The following is a 16,266-nucleotide window of genomic DNA, read 5'->3' on the forward strand; positions in this document are numbered from 1 at the left end:
ATATAGAAAGCATTACTTCCTAATGAAGAAAGGTTCAGTTTACTTAGATGATTTAACAGTTCTAAACCTATGAGCCTTAAAATATGTTATGCAAAACTGAAGAATTACTAAGAAAAATATACAGATCTCCAATCATGGAGGAAGATTTTAACTCTCAGTAATTGAAACAGCAAATACATTTTTTAAAAATGTATAATATAGAAATTTTAAAACATCAGTTAAACTTAACCTCATGGACAGGTACATGAGGACAGATAATATTTTACACAACTGCAGATACATCTTTCTTCCAATCACACATGAACATTTACCAATATTGACCATATACTAAGCAATAAAGTAAGTCTTACATATCAAAAGATCAAAATCATATGTGATACATTCTCTGATAACAGTGAAATTTAGGCTAGGGAAAAACAAGACAATTAGAAGATCTGCATATGTTTGGAAATTGAGAAACAGGCTTCTGAACCTGTGGTTTAAAACAGAAATGATAATAGAAAATATTTTGACTGAAAGATATGAAAATTTAAATTAAAATTTGGGGATATAACTAAAATGGTATTTGAAGGAAATTTTACAAACCTCTAATTCAAGTATCACAAAAGAAGAAAGACTGGGCTGGGTACGGTGGCTCATACCTGTAATCCAAGCACTTTGAGAGGCCAAGGTAGGTGGATCACCTGAGGTCAGGAGTTTGAGACCAGCCTGGCCAACATGGTGAAACCCCGTCTCTACTAAAAATACAAAAATTAGCTGAGCACGGTGGCGCATGCCTGTAATCCCAGCTACTAGCAGGGGCTGAGGCAGGAGGATTGCTTGAACCTGGGAGGTGGAGGTTGCAGTGAGCCGAGATTGTGCCACTGCACGGCAGCCTTGGCAACAGAGTGAGAAGAAGAAAGGCTGAACAGTAAAATGAGCTAAGCATTCAGTTCAAGAAATTAAAAATGGAAATAGAAAAAGAAACCTAAAACAAATAAAAGAAAGGAAGCAATAAGGAGAATAGAAATTAATGAAATAGAAATTCAGAAACATTAGAAGCAAGAGCAGTTTCTTTGAAAAGACTAACAAAATCAATACACCTCCAATGAAATGGACAAAAACGAGGAAGAGAAGCACAGATGTAACAGGAATGAAAAGGAGGTACATTGCTGGTCCTGTCATTAAACATTCAGATCCTGTCTTGTAAATAAATACAAGATTATTTTGAAAAAATTTATACCAAAAGTATTTAAATTATAGATGAACAAATTTATAAAAAAAGACAACAAAATTGAGGCAGGAAGAAATAGAAAACCTGAATATTCTCATAACTATTTTTAAAAGTGAATTAGTAATTAGGAACCTTCCTACAAAGAAAATCCAGCCTCACATGACTTCACTAGCTAGTTTCTACCAAAAACTTAAGCAAGAAATAACTCCAATCCTGTATCTGCTGTTGCAGAGAATAGAAAAAGAGGTTATAACCTCCAATTTATTTTAAGAGGTTATCATAATCTTAGAACCAAACTCAGTAAAGACCATACAAGACAGAAAATTTTCAGGCCAGTGTTACAAATATAGATGCAAAAATCCTGAACAAAATATTAATAAACGGAATCTAATATTATTTTGAAAGAACAATATAACATTACCAAGTTGGGTTTATTCTCGCAGTGCATGTTTGGTTTAACTGTGATGTAATATTAAGGGGAAAAAATGTCAAGACACATCGATTAATCCCAACTATGTAAAAACAAAAAGCAAAACTGAAAAGAAAATGTTAATAGTGGTTGTCTCTGGTTGGCAAAATTCTGGGTAATTCATTTTCCTTCCTATTTATATTTGTTCTTTCAAGAGTTTCTAAAGTGAGCATGCATGGCTTTCTAAAAAGGAAAAGCAGACAAAAAATAAGGGCAAGTCCACATAAAGATCATATAGTGAGACAATGTCTTAGTGTAACAATTGAAATTTCATACCATTTCTATGACCACACCATAGTGAGCCAAAGTTAAAGTTACATTAATATACTCCTATGTGACTTGCTTGTCGGAATTTTTACCCCATAGAAATAAACAGTGTCTTCCTCTGTCCCTGTCATTTTTTTTTTCATTCTTTAAAGGCTGTCATCTTAAACATACTTGAGGAACTAATTCATAGGTAGGAACTTTATAGTGGACTCTGTTTCAAAATGTTGATTCCTTGTTATACAAGTAAGATGAAGTGGTATTTATTAGAATCTTGGTAAATTTCTTGGATATGTAACACTTATACATGTAAAAAAAAAAATTTCAGGTAACTAAAGGGTCTGTAGTGAAAATGAAGTCTCTCCCATCCCCTAATTCTCCTCCAAGAGGCAATAATTGTTCCTGGTTTCTTCCATGTCTTTCCAGGGATCATCTGTGCATATGCAAGCACATTTCGTATATGTGTATCATAGGTATGTGTACACAGAAGCACACTCATGCATATACATACGCATTTGTATTTCTTTTTTAAAAACACAAATGATAACAAACATTAGTGTTCTGCATTTTTGTTTTATCATTTTAATAATATAGAGATCATTCCACATTAATCCTCATTATTTCACATATAAATTCACCAATTTCTTTTTAACTACTATGTAGTATTCCACAGTATATTATAATTTCAAATTAGTTTTTTTGTTTGTTTTTGAGACAGAGTCTAATTCTGTTGCCCAGGCTGGAGTGCAGTGGTGAGATCACAGCTCACTGCAGCCTTGACCTCCCTCGCTCAAGCAGTTCTCCCACCTCAGCCTCCCAAGTAGCCATGATTACAGGCACACACCACTACACCTGGCTAGTTTTTTTTAATTTCCTTTTTGTAGAGATGGTGTCTTGCTATGTTGCCCAGGCTTGCTTCTGTCTCCCGTACTACTGGGATTACCGGAGTGAGCAACCACACCCAGCCACAAATTGTTTTTTCTAAAAAAAGATAAGTTTTCTAACATTAAGAAAGAGAAGCTGTGAGGGTTAGTGAATAAAGCTTTGCAATCTGGGCTGTAGTTCCCAGTCTACTTCTGAACACGAACATGGTCTTAATTCAGTTGTGTGATCTCTGTGAGCCTCAGCATCCCCGTCTTAAAGGATTTGCAAGATACTTGCAGTCACTTTTTGACAATCTGAATCAAAATCACTGTGTTAACAAAAGAAGCCCTATCAGCACTTACAAAGATCACAGTCCATGGAATATCGTAACTAGTCTTTGTAAAATGGAAGTAAATTATAAAACAATTTATTCTTTTAAAGGCTTTTAAAAATTTTTTAAGTACGAATTTCAACTAAACTACATTGTTTTCCATTAGCTACCTATTAAGAAAGTGGATTGAGGCAAAGAAAAACATTCCAAAAGCAGAATTAATTTCATTTCTGTTGGTATGTTTGATTAGGACAGCCTCCCTATCCTTAAAGCCATTATAGATGTGGACTAAATTCTGATCCTATATTATGCAGTCCTTAAGAGAATGTGCTGTCAAGCCAGACTGCCTCAGTTCACATTGTGGTCTTGCCACTTCCTAGCTGTGTGACTTTGGGCAATTTACTTAAGCTCTCTTGGGTGGGTTATCTGCTCTCATAAGATTGCTAGGATTCAGTGACCTCTAATCATCATACAGCTCTTAGAACAGCACATAATAAGTACTCAATAAATGTTAACTGTAATTGATAAATAATGGAAGAGCAGCATTCTGTGGCTGGTAGAGCATATGAAGTACAGGTGTCGAGGTTTGGAGTCCTAGACCTGGCAGAGCCCTCGAGGAGATGTTTTTGTTAATGAGACCGGGGTGACCCAGAATGGAGAGGGAAGGAGAATGGGAAGGGGGCAGGTCTGTAAGTCTGTGTCCTAGGACCAGAGAACTTAGAAGCAGGGGACTTTCCAGCAAATATTTTTTGGTGTCCCAGAATGGATATATCTTTATAAATATAACCATTTGTTTGAGAAGTCTGTTTGCCATTAGGGTGGACAGAAGGCTTTCAGTTTTTCTTCCAAGGAAGGATGTGGCATAATATTTTATATCAACCACATCAATGAGTGTTTTTTGTTATTATTTCTTTTTTATTTATTTTTCTTTCTCTCATACCTAGTCCTGCAGAAAAGAGTGTTTTTTAAAAAATCCTTTGTTCGGGCCTACTATTGTAAGGCATTGTGCTAGCATTTTGCAAATGCTTTCTCTTTCCATTTTCATGCCTACCCTGTAAGATATTATTCTCATTGTGAGGAGAGGTTGTGACTTGCTCGAAGTTATCCAGCCAGTAAGTGATAAGACCAAAATTTTCAGTCAGCTGTCTGATTCCACAGTCCACCCTGAGATTGTTAAGACAGTCTAAATCTTCAGTCCTAAGAATGGCATTTACAATTGTCTTTATATGCTATGGGAGAGAAGCTTACAAATGAAGCTGATATGACTAGAGTTTCTGCCTAGGGACTGAGAGCTAACATTTGTGCTTGGATCTTGGCCTAAATAAGAAAATGACAAGCCAAAGTCCTTGAGCTTTCCAGTTTGGATTCTTGTCTGATAATCTACTACATCCTTCAGCCAACTGCCTGCTAGAAGCTGGAATCATACCAGAAGGAAGCCCAAGTACATTATGGGGAGGATGTAACATTACAAGACTTGCATTCTTGTCCAACCTTCTATATAAATCCTGGCACCAAACCAAGCCTCAATTCCCTTGTCTGCCTCATGTTGCCAGTGACCTTTCCCACCAACCATGTGGAGGTAGCCCCTGCAGGTCCTTAGAAGAAAACTGCTGCTTGAACCAACCTATTCTTTCCACAGCTTTAAGAGAGAAAGTGGAATTTCCCATCATCAGGGCCAATATAAGCCTAAAATTAAGATGGCTTCATGGAATACGAACAAAGTGTCAGACACCATCTTTCTGTTTTATCACTGACAAGTCTGTCACTTATAGTGCTTAAAGCACAGACGTTAGAATCAGGCAGACCTTGGGTGAACCATTTGCAGCCTCTGACAGTGGACAACATCTCTGAGCCTCCGTTTTATGTATAAATGGAGGCAAACAAATCTATTTCACAAGGATTTGGTGAGGATTAAATGAGATATAAGTGCTGTTGTTCTAACAACCTTTTAGGCCATGTGGTCATCATCCTTGCTTTATAGAAGAGGAAACTGAAGTACAGAGGGTTGAAGTGATTTGCTAATATCACATAAACAATAATGAGAGGCCTGGAAAACTGTGTCTTTTATTCATTGTCTGGTGAAAGAGCTGAATCTAATTATTTTATTTCCTAAATAGAAGTTGCTGTAGAGAGAGGCTTCAGTTGCTCTCTAAACATTAATTCAGCTTCCTTTGATCTTCTTTTATTTGGAAGGAGATTCACAAAATAAACGTTTAAGATCATCCATTATTTCAGTACCTTATTGAAATTATTATTTCCTAATTTTAATGTTAGACTGAGGAAGGGCCTCAACTCACCAGGTAGGTAGTCACCCAGGAGGGTGGACTATGGAAGGGAAGAACATCCAGAGGTCTTAGTCTGAAAGCCCTGATTTACCTCCTTCACTTTCCCCTTGAAGCCCGAGGAGAGGAGGCAACTCCTAGTAGCTGCCCGGACCACCAGGCTGCCCCTCCCTGGGCTCATCAGAGTTCCTATCCTTGCTACCTCTCTGATCACCAGTTCCCCTGAATGGACTTGCAAAGTTCCACACTGGATTGTGACCACCCCTTGCACGGGAGAGGAACCAGGTCTGAGTCCCCTCCACATCCTGGTGTCTGTGGCCAGGACTGGCTCTTCCCCCCTGATAGAGTGAGCCTCCTGAGGCCCTCATATCTCCAGGCTTCTCACTGGATCAAGCACAAATACAAGATGGCTTTTAAGGAGAACTTGGGTTTGAGTGAGCATCTTTGTGTGTAGGGGTTTCTTTGTTAGACTACCACCACCACTACTAAATAGAAACGGAGAAAGGGAAGAAGCAGCTGTAGAAAGAGGATGAAAGTCAGCTTTATCCTGGTGTGCTTCCAGACCCTCTTTGTGATGCTTATTTATAACAGGCTGATTCTTCCTCCTGTGTGTGCTCTGTGCCAGCTCTGGAGACTCCCTGGTGGTTCCGCGCTGCTTCTGGAGGCTTTGCCTTCTTCGGTTACAAATTACCGATCCCTCTCATTTCTGTCATGTGACTTAAACACCTCCTTTATTATACCACAACAGCACTCTTCAAATACACAAGAAAATGTGATCATGCAAATAAACTCTATTTACAAATGAAAATGACTTTTGATGTTCATTTTACATATTTTAGGTTGAATTATTGCTGAAAGCCAGTTACCTGTCTGGCTTCAGTGGGTAAGTGTTCACTGTAAGGAATTTTCTATAGGGTGAGGATTTTTATCCAAGTCAATATTGCATAATAGCTCCCTGCTTGCTGCATGCTGTTAGAATTTAAATGAAACAGAAATATTATTTGCCACATAAGAATACCTATGAGTCCACCTCTTCCTCTCTGTTAGTGTGGGCTGGTTGGCAATGTGAAGGCAAGATGTTTGGCACCACTGTGTAACCTTGGACAAGTCCTCCTTCCCTGTGGGCCTCATTTCCCCTGCTGCAAAATGTGATGGTAATCCCTACACTGTAAAGCTGTTGTGAGGCTTAAACCATTGAAACAAGTCAATGAGATTGTATACAGTAAAAGCGCAGAGTGAACCGCAGTATACTGTACAAGTGTTCATTACTGAGTGTCTTTGCCTGAGACTCAGAGGCCAAGCAGCTGTCACAGACACCATAGCTTGTCTGAGCATGTGTGTGGTGAGCCTTTCCCTACCTGTGATTCCTGTTTTCTTTTCCTCTAGCCCCTTGGACTTCCCACAGGCCCCTTTGGGCGTTGGTCCGCGCCAAGGGTAACTGACACCTGGGGCAAAATGCTGTGTTGACCTGTGTGGAAGCAAGCTTGTGCCCTGTCCACACCTACTTTTCAGTAATGAGTGCCTGAACTGTGCTGTGTGGGCTGAGAACTTCCACATGATTTGCATTTTTCACTCTCCTCTTTCTCTAAAACTTCCCCCTTTTCATTTTATCATTAGGTAGTAATTAGTATTCAAGGGAAATTGGTCTTAATATATTAAAATTGGTTTAAGTGCATTTAGACCTGTACCACAGCCAATGTCTTATTGGAAAATGTAATTGGGGACTCTGTGTATGTAATTAATCGAATTACAATTAAGAACTTTCATTAAGCGATACACTGGTACATTAGAGCAGTAAGGAAGCATGTTTGATGAGCCACAAACCCTGTCTGGGCTCTAAGTGAGGGCATGGAGATTTGCATCCCTCTCATAGGCTCCTGGCCCCAGAATTCGCCCTGAAGGTCCTAACTAATGGTTCGATAATGCATCAGGTGACATTTCTGCAGTGACTCTGGATGGGAGGTTGGGTTCTTCCAGTGGATGTGCCCTCATTCTCTGACTCTCGAGTCAGAGAAAGGGACACCTTGGTGTTGATCAGATGTTACAGTTCTTAGATATTTTGCCATGTAAATTGTCAAGAATGCCATGCTCCTGAGAAGACCCCATTACTTTCCCTGGGCTTTGAACATGGACAAAGACATATTAGAGAAAGAGGAAATAATGGGAATTGTGTCATTAACTTCCCAGCAGACCTGTAGTGAACCATTGTTCCAGACCCTTAAATGGTCATGCTTCATCCTGTAAAGGGTATTGGATTCACTTTGGGCACATATTTGCTCATGCATTCCCCAGACATTGATTGAACCCTCCTCTGGGCCAGCCACTGTGCTGAGACTTAGCCCCACGTTATAGAGCCCACAGCTGTGATCAGTGCTGTGAAGGGTAGAAAAGAATGCATAGCAGGAGACCAGAGCCGGTGAGAGGAGTAGGAGGCTTGAGTTAGAAGAAAAAGGAGTCCAATGAGTAAGAGAAGAATGTTCCAGGCCAAGGGACTGCTCATCTGAAGGCTTTGAGATGAGAAGGAGCTTGGCGTATTTGGGAATGAATAAATGGAGTGGAGTGGAGTGGAGTGGCTGTGAGGGATGGCAAGGGTCTAAGATGCAGAGCCTTCTAGGCCCCCCTTCCATGATCTGCTCTTTTAGAATTTCTACAACCCTGAAACTGTTTCTTTGTGACCACCTCATAAAACAGGATTACCTTGATTTATTGAAGGGGGTCTGAAATCTCCATGTGGAAAGTCCTCCAGCTTGGCTGGCTCTGGCTCCCAGAGTTTAATCAATTAAGCACTGACAGCAAAGATCCCTGCCCCGGTGGTAGCATGGCAGATTCTAGTGAAGGGTATAGTATATCCTACTGCGTGATTCTGATGGCTTTAAAGAGATTATTGCAGAGCGGTGGGCAGGCGGGGGGCACGAGCGTGTGTGTGTGTTTTAGTATATCACCTATTGATTGTTTTTAGAGACCAGCAAAAATGACTAGTAGCCAAAGGGAAGTGTTTATGGAAGAGAAGTTTTGGACTTACGAGGCTTTGGGGACTTAAAAGGCCTCTGGAAAAAAATGTGATGGATGCAGAGCGCCAAGGAAGAGTTTTTCTCTATGACTCACTTATGCATCCAGCTTTGAGTCTTACCAAGGGAGTGGAGAGTTAGGTTTTCTCCCTGATTCTTTTGCTCTGGCCCGGTCAGGCGTGACTGTGTTCTCCTTAGATACCGTTACAGCCCATGGAGTTATGCATTTCCAGCCCATCTGAGGAACGTTTTTACTCACGGAGGTTATGTGGTTAAAGGTGCAATTTTGGAATTAGACCTGGGTTCAGTTCCTAGCTCCACCTTGTACTGTTTGTATGACTACTATAGCAGGATGACATTCCGAGCTTCATTTTCCTCACCTGTGAAAAGAGGATGATATGCAACTTAAAGGGGCATCGGGAGAATGGAATGAGATGACGTCTTTAAAATGCTGAGCTTAGTGCCGGCATGTGGTAGGCCCTCAGTGCGTGTTAGCCGCTGTACAGTTGTTAAGGCAGAACCCTGGTCCTCAATAAACCTAGTCTGTTGGGGAGTCTGAATGGAAAACTAGGAAAGGTATGTGAGGTGCTGTTAACCAAGGCAAATACAAGGGGTGGGGTACAAACCTCAGGTACTGTTAATGGTTAAGCTGTGTTGCACCAAACTTCACTGGTTCCACCAGCAGCATTTATTGGACATCTACTGTGTGACAGACAGTGTGCTTTGTAGAATGGAACCTTCCTGCCTTCAAGTTCTTAGTCCAGAAGGGGTGCAGATACTTATCATGTAAGAGACTTACCAGACGAACCTTCAACAAAGGGCTGTAATGCTTCAGGAGAGGGACAGGGTAGGTTCCATTTGGGCTAGACTTTGAAGCATATAAATTTTAGAGCATAAAGGACATTCTGACCAAATGGTATAACTTGAGCAAAGTCCAGTTTAGCTGAAACAGGGCCTCTGCGTGGGAAGTAGCAGTAAGACTTCGAGATAGAGTGGAGCAGAAGAGGGTTTATGTACTCCTCATTGTCAGTCACTTGCATTATTTTACTTAATTGTGTGCCAGGTCCTGAGCTAGATACTGCCCCACTTTTGAAGAACTACTCACACTGCCACCATTTGCTTTTCCACCATTCCGCTTCACACACTGTGGCAAAGGCAGACACTTGGTGTTCCCTGTGTACGTCCTCATGCTTTGCAGACTTTATGTTTTCTCCTATGCTGTTCCTCCATGGATTCCCTGTCTCCCTTCCCATCATCTGGGAATGCTGCCATTGCCCTAAATTCCTGAAGCACTAGCACAGCCCCTGGCATATGGCTGGTGTTAAGTAACTGTTAGCTAGTTTGAAAGGAACACAACAGGATTGTGCTATGGACAAAGGTGAGAATGTAACAGAGGCCACTGGTCTTCCAATTGAGTTCTGGAGTTGGCATAGATCCTTTTAGAGAAGAGATACTGAAGTTGCTTTAATGTATAACTAGATTGGGGCCTTTTAGACTTTGTCTAAGACTCATTGGACCATAAAATGAATAAGTTCCATGCAGTTTATATCTACAAATACAAGACATCTTCCAGTAACATACAGTGAGTTGATCTGAGCTTTGATTTAATGATTAGTGCCTATTGGTTTGAAATAAAGTCATGTACCTCTGAGTGTCTCCCTCAGTTCCAATGAAATCACATATATGAAAACACTATAAACTATAAAGCAGTATTTATAATTAGCCTTGGTCTGATCACCTGAACGTAAACTTGTTGCTTTTTGTGTGTACAGGCTTCGCAGCTGTGTTTGTTGTCAGGTTGTAACACATATACATAGCTATAACTGCACTTTTTTTCCCATTATTAGCTATCGGGGGCAATGAAAACATGGCATTATAACCAGTAAAGTCAGCAGTTCTCAAGCTTTTTGGCCTTAGGACCTCTTTATACTCTTAAACGTTATTGAAGACCCCAAAGAGCTTTTGTTTTGTTTTGTTATTTTGAGGTGAGGTGTTGCCCTGTCACCAGGTCTTGCCCAGGGTGAAGTGCAGTGGCAAATCGGCTCACTGTAGCCTCAAACTCCTGGGCTCAGGTGACCCTCTTGCCTCTACCTCCCAAGCAGCTGGGACTACAGGTATGTACCACCATGCCTGGCTGATTTTTTGTTTTTTAACTTTTATTAAGGTCTCACTATGTTGCCCAGGCTGGTCTTGAACTCCTGGCCTCAAACAGTGCTCCTGCTTTGACTTCCCAAAGTCCTGATATTACAGTGTGAGCCACCACACTTGACCAAGCTTTTGTTTATTGAGTGATATGTATTGTATCAAAAGTAAAAATTGATTAATTTGAAAATATTAATTCATTGAAAAAACAGTAAATTCATTAATGTTAATGACAGTTTTACTTATTTTTTGGGGTTTTTTTTTGAGATAGGATCTCTCTCTGTCACAAGGCTAGAGTGCAGTGGTACAATCACAGCTCACTGCAACCTCCACCTCTTAGGCTCAAGCGATCCTCCCACCTCAGTCTCCCAAGTAGCTATCTATGCCCATAGAAGCAGCATACCACCAGGCCTGGCTACTTTTTCTTGTATTTTTTGTAGAGATGGGATTTTGCCATGTTGCCCAGGCTGGTTTTAAACTCCTGGACTCAAGTAATTCACTTATCTTGGCCTCCCAAAGTACTGGGATTATAGGCATGAGCCACTGTGCCTGGCCCAAATGACAAATTTTATGAAAAATAACTATAATTTCTTTAAAAAAATTTTTTTGAGACAGGATCTCACTGTGTTGCCCAGGCTAGAGTGCAATGGTGTGATCACAGTTCACTGTAGCCTCAACCTCCTGGGCCCAAGTGGCCTTCCCACCTCAACCTCCTGAGTAGTTGGGACTACAGGTGTCAGTCACCACACCCAGCTAATCTTTCTATTTTTTGTAGAGACAGGATTTTGCCATGTTGCGCAGGCTGATCTCAGACTCCTAGACTCAAGCAATCCACCTACCTTGCCCCCCGCCAAAGTGCTGGGATTACAGGCGTGAGCCACTGAACTTGGCCTAAATTTTTTTTTTCTTTTGAGACAGAGTCTTGCTCTGTCACCCAGGCTGGAATACAGTGCTGCAATCGCAGCTCACTACAACCTCTGCCTCCTGGGTTCAAGTGATTCTCCTGCCTCAGCCTCCAGAGTAGCTGAGATTACAGGCATGCACCACCACCCCTGGCTAATTTTTTGTGTTTTTGTAGAGACGAGGTTTCACCATGTTGGCCAGGCTGGTCTCAAATTCCTGACCTCCAGTGATCCATCTGCCTCGGCCTCCCAAAGCGCTGGGATTACAGGCATGAGCCACCGCATCCAGCCAGGCCTAAAATTTTTAATGAGAAGAGTGTCATTATTTGATCTTTCTGTAAATTTCTGTAATGTCTAGGCTTATAGAAGACACCTGGATTTTCATATCTGCCTCTGCATTCAGTCTGGTACAATACATTGCTTTAGGTAAAGTATATGAAGAAAATTTGGCCTGACACAGATATGTTGTTGCAAAAGGGAAGAATATTTCAATAGCATTTCAGATAATTGTGGGTATTAATTTTTGCTGCTATACCAAAACTCAGGTGGTAGTTTCTTAAAGATTAGTTGCATTGTAGCAACAGAACCATAATCAATGAATTTTTTATTTCTTTTTTTTCTTTTTTTTTTTTGAAATGGAGTTTCACTCTTGTTGCCCAGGTTGGAGTGCAATGGTGCGACCTTGGCTCACTGCAACCTCTGCTTCCTGGGTGTAAGTGATTCTCCTGCCTCAGCCTCCCAAGTATCGGATTACAGGCATGCGCAAACACGCCCAGCTAATTTTGTATTTTTAGTAGAGACGGGATTTCACCATGTTCGTCAGGCTGGTCTCAAACTCCTGACCTTAGGTGATCTGCCCACCTCGGCCTCCCAAAGTGCTGGGATTACAGGTGTCAGTGCCTGGCCAAGCTTTTTATTCCTTTGTGCACTTTTAAGAGAATGGGCGTGAAAAAAGTAAGTCATGTCTTGCTGTTGTTATAAAAATAGTATTGCTATTATGGACCCTGAAGGGGACTTGGGAATTCCCCACTACCACCACCACAGGTCCCAGTCTGCACTTTGAGAACAACCGATTTAGAGTTTACAGTTACTCGACTCAACAGTCTGTTACCGTGCCGTTGCTGTAGGAGCGTGGTGAGGTAGGTAGGGCAGGAACAGCCTTGAGCCCCTTGAGGGGAGGGAAAAGGAAAGGGGAAGTCACGTGGACTCCATAGTCCCACAGATCTGTCCCGTTTCACCTTTCCTAACAGTGGAACCCTTGGCAAGGTTTTGACCCAGCCTTGACCCATGAGAGTTTGAATCTGCATTTCTGAACTCTTACATTCCATGTTCTTTCTAATGTTAGTTATTAAGTCTCAAGGCTGCCTCACAGCACCTTCTCTTTCTTTCTTGGCTGCAGGCCCTAGACTCTACCTGCCTCCTTCCTCAATTTCTCTCTGCCTCCCTTTGCCTGCCATGGCCTCTTTTTGCCATTCTTCACTGAAGACAGGTGCCAGGCCTCATTCCTAAGTTCCCCTTTCCTGATTTCATACTCCAGAGAGTTAAGCTCTTTTCCTTCCTGGGTTTTTTGCTTGTCCTCCATACCTTCCTACATTGTGATTGTCATTCTTCCAGAGCCTTGTTGTCAGTCCATTTGAGCTGTGGTGCTCAAGTCACTATTAGGCCCCACCCCAAAATTTGATCTATCACAATACATCTTTGAGTTATTGCAGCTTGAGCGTTTTGACACAATACATTATGGTAATCCATGGCATATAGAGACATTAACACTCCCGACTTTGACAAAATACATTGTGAAGTCTTTGAAGGCACCATAACAATTTATCTTGTCATTCACGAGGAGACCCAGTTCAGCATTAATGTAGATGAACACAGTGTGGCTTTTGTTTCATTTAATTGCTTGTGACCTTTTTAATTGCTAATTTAACAAAATACCCATGGGTTATATTTCAATTGAATTAACAGGGAGTAGTTTTTGTTTGGTATTTTAGTATGTTTATTTTTAAGATGTTCTGGTTCTCTCTACTTTTCACTTTGAGTTGCTAAAAATGTCTTCTCTTGAACAGAAGTGGATTTTTTAATGTGAAGTTTATACTAGAGTAATAATTTTAATATGCAAATGGTACCATATCAAGCATCTTTCATCTTTCATGTGTGGTTAGTTCACTCCTTTCCAGAAGGATACAAACAGTAAAAGTATACGTGCAAAGCCATAGAACTTTCTGGTCCAAAAAATACGCTTTTGGAGTAATGAACGCTTTGCTTCAGGTATTTGTCTTTAGATCAAGTGTCTATTGCAGGCACCATTTATTAGGCACTTCTTTCTGCCTTGTACTATTTTGTGGCCTATAGCTAATTTGTAAGCTCCTGAAGATCAGGAACCTCGCTTTAGCCTTGCAGGTGCCCCCCACAGTCTAGCATACTTCTGGCATGAGGAGAGAAGTGGTTGCACATTGCATGTACGATAGACATGACCCCTCCAACAAGTGGTACTCCTGAACCCACTTTGAGAAATGACACTGGAGGCCAGGTGCAGTGGCTCACATCTTTGGGAGGCTGAGGTGGGTGGATTACCTGAGGTCAGAAGTTGGAGACTAGCCTGGCCAACATGGTGAAACCCATCTCTACTAAAAGTACAAAAATTAGCCAGGCATGTTGGCTCATGCCTGTAATCCCAACTACTCAGGAGGCTGAGGCAGGAGAATCGCTTGAACCAGGGAGGTGGAGGTTGCAGTGAGCTGAGATCTCACCATTGCGCTCCAACCTGGGCAACAAGAGTGAAACTCTTTCTCAAAAAAAAAAAAGAAATGACAAATGACACTGGAACTCCAAAACCAGAAGTTGATCCCAGTCATCAGATAACCTGCTTTGGAATGAGCAGCTTGAATTGGAGGCGAGTACAGGACTCTTCCTTCTCTACTCCCCCAGGTGCTGTTGCCTTCTGATTATAAACGCAAACACACCCCATGTCAGCTGGGGCAAGGCTCAGAACTCCCCCAGGTATCAGGCGGGGGGACTTAAATCCTCAAATAGGATATGAATTTACACTATCAGAGAGTAGAAGGTCAATGCAAGAAGCATTAGTGTGTTGAGCCAGCTCCAGCTATATAAGTCTTGTACAAAATTAATACAAGGAAATTGACAAGCCTTGCTGGTTATTTCATAGCTTTAAGACCTCTACTAAAATCCTATCATCTCATCTGCCCATTATTAACATTTCAGCAAAATATAAAGTTTTCATTAATCTCCCACAGCAAATTTAGGAGTGAAAACTGGCACTTGTTTGAGCTTTTAGGACTACATTAGCTGGTGTATTAAACAAAATATGTCATTCTTCAGTAGCTTCTGTAAGAAGCTAAATCAATTTCCAGCCATATTTATGCACCACTTTATCTAAAAGCATCTGAATTATCATTTATAGCTAAGATGCTTTATTAGCAGCTGGCATTGAAATTGCTCAGTAAAAAATTATATGTCACGTTATAGTAATTTTTAAATTGGTTTTAATCCAACATCATAAAATGTAAAAATCTTAAGTGTGGGTTTTTTTTTTTTTTTTTTTTTTAGTAATTGGCATTTTAGCATTATGAGCTGTTACCTCTTTCCAAATAAAATACCTGCAATATTTAGAAAACACTAATTAGTAAAGAAAACAGAAGTTCTTGAGCTCAGAGTTAACTTTTATCTAATAATAGCATTTTCTCAAGAAAGATTACTTTAAATGATTTTTAAAACATTAAAGGATTTTAATATTTTACCAAAATTCTCATGTGTAAGAAGTTCTAAAATAGAAATAAAACATGTTTTGGCAGTTATGTTTCAGTAAAAATGAGGATTGGAAAAAGAGAATGATTATTCTAAACTCCAAATCCTAACCAGCCCCTCAGTTTGGGATGTGGATATTACCCAGGAGAGAGTGGTAATCAGGATCATGGCATCTCTGTCCAAAATTGTAGGCACTGCAAAGAAAGGAAATGGGCTGCCCAGTGGCCCTTGCAGATGTGGAGTGAAGCTCTGCAGTGTCCTGGAGATGTGATGTTGGTTAAGTTACTCTGTCTCTCTGACCCTCACCTTCCTGTGGACATGGCACCTGGTATTCATTCAGTACATGTTTATTGAGCTCTTGCTTTATCCTCTGAATGGTATCACTGGCAATATCTGAGTTGCAGTGATGAGAAAGGGACCCCTTTGCTCTTTGGGTTTACAGTCTAATGGCAGAGACAGGCATGACTGACACTTTTTAAGCACTCATATATGCTAGCTATTATTTATTTAGCAAAATTCAGTGAGAGCATACCAGTTGCCTCTACTGCTTGCAGAAGATGTAAAGATGAATAAGAAACTTTCCTGGCTTTCACAAAACTTCCAGATTAGGACAGAGCATCCACTAAGCAATTCTAGTGCAAGGCTGAATATAATCCACTCTGACACTAGAAGAAAAATAGTCATGGCTGTTATGAAGCACATTATGTATTCTTTACCTAAATTTTGATATTCTGTGAATGGCAAAAACTGAAATTCAGAGAGATAAAGTCAGTTGTCTAAGATCATACAGCAAATCAGAGGCAGAGCTAGGAGTTGAGGCCATGCTGTCTGGCTCCAGGGTCCAGTATAAACCAACTTTTACGGAATTCACTGCCAGTAAGAACCCTCAGAAAAGATTTCACAGGAGAGAGAGAGTTTGAGCTAGCCTAGCGAGGGGTAGGGGGATCTCGGCAGGTCTGGGTGAGGATGGGAGGGCTGTTCTATGCCAAGGGCAGCATGTGAGCAAAGGCCCAGAATTACAAAACC

At 40.9% G+C, this 16,266-nt stretch overlaps 1 protein-coding gene across 4 annotated transcripts in view; it reads left to right on the forward strand.

Moving 5' to 3' along the window:
* The window catches only part of MAPKAP1 (MAPK associated protein 1), a 273,338-nt gene that overhangs the window by 209,450 nt on the left and 47,622 nt on the right, over positions 1-16,266 (forward strand). The gene's annotated exons all lie outside the window — the stretch shown is intronic.

Source organism: Aotus nancymaae, unplaced genomic scaffold (genome assembly GCF_030222135.1).
Source record: "Aotus nancymaae isolate 86718 unplaced genomic scaffold, 86718_ANA_hifiasm-v0.15.2.pri h1tg000003l, whole genome shotgun sequence".
NCBI lineage: Eukaryota > Metazoa > Chordata > Mammalia > Primates > Aotidae > Aotus > Aotus nancymaae.